The sequence below is a fragment of the Meriones unguiculatus genome, chromosome 5 (assembly GCF_030254825.1).
Source record: "Meriones unguiculatus strain TT.TT164.6M chromosome 5, Bangor_MerUng_6.1, whole genome shotgun sequence".
In the NCBI taxonomy this organism is placed as follows: Eukaryota; Metazoa; Chordata; class Mammalia; order Rodentia; family Muridae; genus Meriones; species Meriones unguiculatus.
The window spans coordinates 42,429,712-42,437,345 of NC_083353.1; the positions used below are offsets into that span (position 1 = coordinate 42,429,712).

Sequence of the window (7,634 nt, forward strand, 5' to 3'; positions counted from 1 at the left end):
GAAGGGCAGGAAGAGGTTTCTATTCATCTGCAGCTCAGGTACATACCTTCCAGAACCATAAGGGAAAATACTGCAGCTATTTAAACTACTGGGTTCAAAGCATAAAAGCAGCCACATAACCTAAACCCAGCCTTTATACTTTTCATTTATTCATTTATATTTTGAAACAGAGGTCTTCCTATGTTATCCAGGCTGATCTTTAATCCTTGGACTCAAGAGATTGTCCTGCGTCAGCTTCTGGATTAACAGGGACTATAGATGCACACCACACCAACACCTCTACTTAATTTTAAACATTATAGTCACAAAATGGAATATTATAGTGCAATGAAAATGGAATTAAAACCACACATTACACAAGGGTTCAGAAACATCAAGGAAACCAGATACAGAGGAATGACTACACAGTGGATCATTCCATTTATACAAAGAAATCCAAACTAAGCAAAATTAGTCACTGTGTTAGAAATCAGCTGCAGCTAGCTTCATGTCCTGAGCGTGGGAGTGGGATGGGACTAGGGCTGGAGGAGATGTTCAATAAATAGCTTTACAAAGATGAAAAAAAGAGTCTACTCTTGAGTTAACAGCAGCAGTTAAGAAGATAATGGCTTGAAAGAGGCATACAGAGTCTTTTAAGTTTGTGAAAATTCTTTAAACTGCTCATCTATTTGTGTATTTATTTCCATACAAATATGTGTCTATTTAAAAGTGGGGCATAATGCAGGGCAGGTGGTAACTGGACACACCTTTAATCCCCGTACTCAGGAGGCAGAGGCAGGTAGATCTCTATCAAGGACAGCCAAGGCCATACAGAGAAACTCTGTCTCGAAAAATAAAAAAGTAAGTTACATACTTGAAGGAAAAAAAAAACTATTAGGTATCAAATCACTTAACTCTTTCTACTTCCTACCTTTTTTCAAAAAAGCTAATTATTTTAATACTCATCGAAAAAACAAAGAGGTAACTTTAAGTTAATGGAAGAAAGACGTATTTGCATAAGGAATTAACTACTGAGGCCTTCAGGGAACACATGCATGATAGAAAAGGCAGAATGGCACTCCATTCCAGCTGGGCCACAATAACTTGTCACAACCATCTCAAGAAAGTGAGCATAAAATTACATTCCCTGGAACTGAAAGTAACAAATACTAGAAGGCACCTGTAGGAAATGCTGGGTTGGAGGGTTTCTACAATCACTGAATCAGACCAAAGTTCTTGTTGTTTCTTAGACAGGGTCTATGTAACTCTGGCTGTCCTAGACCAGGCTGTTAGCATATAGGCAGCTTACCTCTCGGTTGCTTAGCAACCTGTGATGCCATCATGTGCCTGCCAGGGGCCCTGGATAAAAGTCCTGCCCCCTCTCTTACTCCTCTCTGCCTCCCTTTCTCTACCCCTCTCTGACTTTCTCTCTCGGTGAGCCTACCCATTCCCCTTTCTCTCTTCATACAAGATCTGTTGAGTGTGTGGAATTTTAAAATATATCATTTTTTTAATTAAACAAAAAGGGAGGAATGTTATGTGTGCGGGCAATTCAACTGGTCTGCCCTCAGGGACCTTCAGGGACCTTCAGGGTCCTAACAACCTGTGGCCTATGCCATCTCCTGCATCCATCTCACTCTCTATCACTTCATCGGTTCCCTCTCTCTCTCCTTGGTGTACCCCCTCTTCTTTACCCCCCCATTCTTTTTCCCTTCCCCTTCTACAATCTTATACTATACATGTTGTGTGGTGCCATAACTTCATATATCACAAAGGCTGTCCTCACTCACAGAGATCCACGTGCTGCAGTTAGAGGTATATGCCAACACATCTGACCTGCTTTTTTTTTTTTCTTTTTAAAAGCAGGGTCTTACTATGTTGTTTTGGCCTGCCTGTAACTCACTTATTAGCCCAGGCTTGCCTCAAAACTCAGAGCTCCATGTGTCTCTGCCTTTCAAAAGGCATACCCTAGAAACAGTTCTACTAGGAGCTGTAAAGATGACCTAGAGCTACTTCAAGGTCTCAAGATCTGCAAGTGTATAGAGCATTTTTGGCAGCCTGGACTACAGAAGACCCTATTTCAAAAGAAGGGAGTGTGTGCACATGCAAGGGGCCACTATTTTTCATAAAGTCTAGGCTGAAGTTTTTAAAGATGAATTTATAGTAGCTTTGTCACTGTGTGTTCAATTCAAAGTAAAGTTTACTAAACTGAAATCAATTTTTAAAATCACACTGATACAAGAGTAGAACAAATGGTGTTACCTATTTTAATTTTTATTAGCACACATTTTTATGACATTTTCATATATGTATATAGTGCACTTTGCTCATGTACAGTTAACTGTTACAGGGCTCCTGAAGTGAGTTAACTCTTAGCAGAAGCCATCTTTACATCAAGCCATCTTGATGCTGGGGAGCATCAAGACTCTTCTTCACGCTGCCTGGCAGCATCATCAGTAAGGCTGACAAAGAAGCAGGGCAGGCTGTGCAGTCCCTATAGATCGTTCAGGTCCTCAGGCAGCCTCAAATCTGCTCTATGCCAACACAGGCAATCCTAGGAGACCAGGACAGACAACAGGATCAAACAGATCTCCAAAGCAGCGATGACATCACCAAAACAGAGCTCTGGCTGGACTCCCACCCTGTGCATTAATTACTGCATCTTTAAGCAGATGAAAACGGCTAATACTGCATGTCATGTGACCAATGGAGCCAAATCCCAAGCTTTCTTCCTTCCCTAAGGGAACACTTTGCAAGTAGCTATTCTTAAATTTGGTTTTGGAATCAGAGTCTGCATTACTAAAACTGAAACTGGTCAGGAGACTTCTAAAGCCTGTTTTGATTTTACCCATCATGTCAGTTTTACCTTTGGTTTACAAATCACTGCCCACAATCACTATTTAAATCCTGGTTTTGTGCTTGTTTTTATATTTAAACTTTAAGCCAAACGCAAATTGTCTCCAGTCTTTAATGTCCCCTAAAAGGTGAAAAATATGAGGACAACAAGCAAGAAAACACTCTACAAAACATCTTTTAGCAACTGCAGGCAGTGCAGCACTCAGACCAAGGAGCAAGAACACAGGCCAGCACAGGGTCTTGGTAACACAATGAGAATACAATAGCAAGACCAAATGTAACAGAAAGCAAGAGCCACAACATAAGGGCGTTTCAGAACCCTTCTGAAGACCCCAGCTCCAAGAGGAGCTCAGATGGGGAGGCCATCTCCTAGTTAATTCCCCAGAAGCCATCATCTATCTCAGTCACTTCTGCCAACCTGGATGCAAAGTTAAGATAATTCATCATTTAAAAAAAAATGAAAGATTGATGTCAGACCCTAAGGAGGACAGATGCAGAAGGCAACTACAGAAACTTGGGTCTGGGTCTGTACCACATTTTCATTGAACGGTTACTGACAAATGTACAGTAAAAGTATTATTAGTGCAGATCTCTTTGAAAACAAAGCAAATTTGTAACAGCAAATCCAATGACTAGCCTTTCTGGCCTCACTTGGTGGTGGAGCCAGAAACTGATTCACAAACCCTTTCCTACAAGGACTGTTCTCTTATACGGTTAGGGCCTCTGAATATGAGGCACAGCTGACACGAAAAAAAGAAAACTAGAAAAGTCACCCATGTGGTTCCAACAACTACCTGGAAGATTACACTAATAAAACTATTTTTAGAGCGCCTTCTCAGTCCCACCCTCCTGTGTTCACTGCTGTAGGTCTACCTTCAGTGTAAAACCTGGGAACTTTAAAGCAGAAAACCAGAAAGCCCTGGGAAACAGAGGGCACGGATTTTTAAATCAAGAATGCATCACTAAGTCTAGGTGGAACAACATTAAAGCTTTCTTGTCAGCTATAAAAGGAAAATCCAGCATGTCAATGTGCCTCTGCTCACACATTACAGTATACTGTACCAAGTGGCATCCATTTCTCCTGCAGGCAGGACAAAAAATATCACAACAAAAAGGGGATGAGGTTTAATCCCAAGCAGAGGCAGGTGGATCACTGTGAGTTCAAGGCCAGCCTGATCTACAAAGAGAGTCCCAGGACAGCCAGGGCTGTTACAAAGAGAAACTGTCTCAAGGGGGGGGAGGGGAAGGGGAAAAGGATCAAGTTTAGTGTAGATGGCTACTCTCCAAAAGAAGTGATCAGTAATAACTGTAAGATGATCCTCTTTTAGGAGCAAACCATATAAAAACTGTTCCTAAAGCCGACAAAAAATGGGAGCTCAGGATGGCTCCGTTGCTGTGCAAGTATGAAAACTTGAGTTCAGATCCCTAGGAACCACTTTAAATTAAGAAAAAGGAAAGGCTGGGTGCAGAGGCCAGTCGGGCTAACACCAGCCTGGGAGTGGGTGGGTGGAGCTCACTGGCTATCCTGCTTAGAGTGGATGAGCTGTCTCAAAAAAAAGTTAGGCAATGAAGGCAAGCACAATACCCACTCCAGCCTACACACATATACATATTTGTACACCACACACAAAACATTAGCAAATACTGCAAGTTGTTAGCTGGAACACTACACATCTGGACGACCAATTCATCCAAGGAGATTAAAAAACAAAAACAAACAAACAACAACAACAAAACATTACTTTTTGCAGAAGTCCCACATTATATAGCCCAGTCATTCCAAAACAGAATCCCTGGCTGTGACACTCACCACTTTTACAATTCAGGATCCATGTTTGTCTCCCTGAGTCAGGCCCCAGTAATGCCTGACACATACATGAACGAAGGTGCCAGTCACTGCTGTCCTACATAAGGTTACAGCCCAGAAGTGTATCAGGCTAGTTAGCAAAGTAAGCAACAGACAATCCAGGATACCACAGGGCTCTGAACACCAAACTTTAGCTTGGCCAGTAGCTATAACTCGCTTTCCAGCTCTTACATTCAATTCTGAACCAATCTTGTCAAGCTCGAAGAGACACATACCAACAGGAGATTTTATTAACCCAATCATGCGAGTAATCGGCTGCTGAAGTCATAAGGAGGAAACAGGAGTTTATTCTTTGGGAAGCCAAAGACAGTATTTTCAACAGTGAAGAACTAACAACATCGGCACCTGTCAGCTCTTGCAGAAAGGAAAGTGCACATGGTAGATATTCGGAGACCTGACTCAAAGAAAAGAGCTGGCTAGGAAAACTATTCAACTCCAATACGTATCTTGGCAGAATTCAAGATCTTCTGATTCGGTGACACTACACTACCGTAAAATGCCTTGTAAGGCACAACTGCAAATGCAACTTGGCTTTCAGGTAGGGCCAAGAGGCTCTCAAATGACATCACTAGACAGGAGGTGGAGGGGGTTGCTGACGGACAGATAACAGGTGGCAAGTTTTGGGAGCATCTAGAGCAGAAGAGGCCAGAGGCCAGTAGAGTGCTAAGTAGTCGGAGTGCCTGATTCAGACTGCTTCAATCTCTCCTTCTAAAACTTATCAGCGATGTGACCTTGGTCGAGTGACTTAACCTCTCTGTTCTGCGATTTCTCTGTAAGTGGGCACTGCTTCGATGCTTCGGAGGGCTGCTCTGAGAACAGGGCAACCTGTGCGGTCTTGCCACGCAGCCCAGCAAACGAGAAATCTCAAACCTTCACAACGTTACTCTCAACACGCGCACGGCTATGAACAAGGAGGACACCAGGCTATTTGAAAGGCAGTCAGGGGGACCTTCCTCCTGGAACTTCGGAACTAGGATTTACCGTGCAAGACCCCGAAAGCTCCTGTCTCCCAGTGTCCGCGACGCGCCGGGGCATAGGACGCGCCCGGCAGCGCTGCCTCGGCGGCCGGCTAGTACCTCTTTCCACCCAGCAGGCTGCCGCCGGGAACGCGCCCAACCCGAGGATCCCCGTACCCGCCACCCACCGGGTCACCCCGCGCTCTCCGACCTCCGCCCGCCGGGCGCCGCCCCGCCTGGCCCGGCCCGGCGCTCGCCGAGGACGCCAGGCCGGGAGGCCCCGGCTAGGGCGGAGGAAGGGCGGCCGGGGCCCAACACTCACCGCGGGGTCAGCCGAGGAGGAGACACAACGCAGGCCGCGAAAGAGAGATCAGACTCCGGCTCCAGCAAGCTCCTCGCAGCTGCCCAGCCCCAAACACCGTAGCCAACGTCGCTGCCTCGGGCTTTATGGCCAAAGCTCCGGCCTTGCTCCTACTTCCGCCACCGCCGCCGCCCCGAGCGGAAGTGCCTGTCACGAGACTCTCGACGCCCTGGTTGGAGTGGGAGGAGCCCCGCCTCCACCTTGCGTCACGTTCCGGTCGCGTCAGGCCCTGGCCCAGCGGCTAGAGGGGTAAAGATGGCGGTCTCCATTTAGGGGCTGCCATCTCTGACAGTTGTCGGAAGATGGAGCGCGCCATATTGGGCCGAGAACTGCTAATTCAGTCGTCCCCGTTTACACCCCTACCCCGTTCACATAAAGAACGCTGAAAGAGAGATAGTCAGTTGGCCTTTCTGAGAGTGTGCCCCTCCCAATGACACTGGTCAGTCAGCCATGTGTCAGGCAGGGTGTGATCCAGATTCTTCTGATACCACTGGGTGCAATCTCTAAGGTGGAGAGAAATACTCAGTTAGTGTCCTCAGTGGTGGAGACCCAGAGGTGAACTAAACTACTGAATACCGGAGCAGTGTACATGATCCAGAAAAACCGGAGAAGAACTAAAGGGTTGCTGAACTGAAAAGAGAGACACAAAAGGCTGATTGTGTGATACAGGCATGAAACTCGGCCTAAGGACATAGAGGCAAAAGGATGGAAAAGCTAGGTCTAAAAATCATTTAATTTAAAAAGCCTATAAAGACGAATCAAATACACTCCTAAGAGCAAAGGACCAGCCCTACTATTTCTTTTGTTTTCTTTTTTGGAGATTGGACCTGAACTAAAATTCCTAAACTCAGCCGGGTGTGGTGGTGCATGCCTGTAGTCCCAGTACTCAGAGAAGCAGAGGTAGGCAGATCTCTGTAAGTTCGAGGCCAGCCTGGTCTACAAAGCCAGTCCAGGACAGCCAAGGCTACACAGAGAAAAATTAAAACCACCACAACAAAAAATTCCTGAACTCCAATTAGCTTCCAGCCTTCAGAATTCTAGGATTATAGGCTCTGTCGCTGAATTTTTCTAGTAAATTTTCTAATAATTTGCTTTCTAAGGGACTACTAACTCATTCTGCAGGACCAGTATCAATGGATCCTGTAGCCAACCTTCGATATTTTATGATTCTTTTTCCCACCCTTTATCCACTCCCAACTCCAAACTCCCGATTTCATCCCCTATCACCAGATGGAGGGGGAGATCCTTGAATCTAATTTCTTTCTTCCTGTTTCTTCTTTGCTTGTAGTGGGTCTTTGCTACTTGCGGGTTCCTCTTTTTCCCACCCTTTATCCCATCAGTTTCACCCCTTAACACTAGATGGGAGAGAAAGGATAAAGGGGAGATATCCCTGAATCTAAATTCTTCTTGTTTCTTGTTGGAGTGATTTTTTTTATGCTCTGTGTAAAGATTGTCCTTGTATTATTCAATTCCTGATTTCTTTACCTGGATATAGGCCAAACTTTGGTATTGTCATTTTTATTATGCATTAGTATTTTGTAAACATTGTTCTCCAACACTTTCTAATTGGTTTAATAAAGAGCTAAATAGCCTATAGAAAAGGCAGGAGAGACTA

The 7,634-nt window shown here is 44.9% G+C and overlaps 1 protein-coding gene across 1 annotated transcript in view; it reads right to left on the bottom strand.

Moving 5' to 3' along the window:
• Positions 1 to 6,179, bottom strand: part of Rab7a (RAB7A, member RAS oncogene family) — a 53,656-nt gene extending 47,477 nt beyond the window's left edge. Inside the window, exon 1 of the mRNA XM_021638815.2 lies at positions 5,981 to 6,179. The gene's annotated coding sequence lies outside the window, so the exon portion shown is untranslated. The remainder of the gene's footprint in view (positions 1 to 5,980) is intronic.
• Positions 6,180 to 7,634: the final 1,455 nt, after the last annotated feature.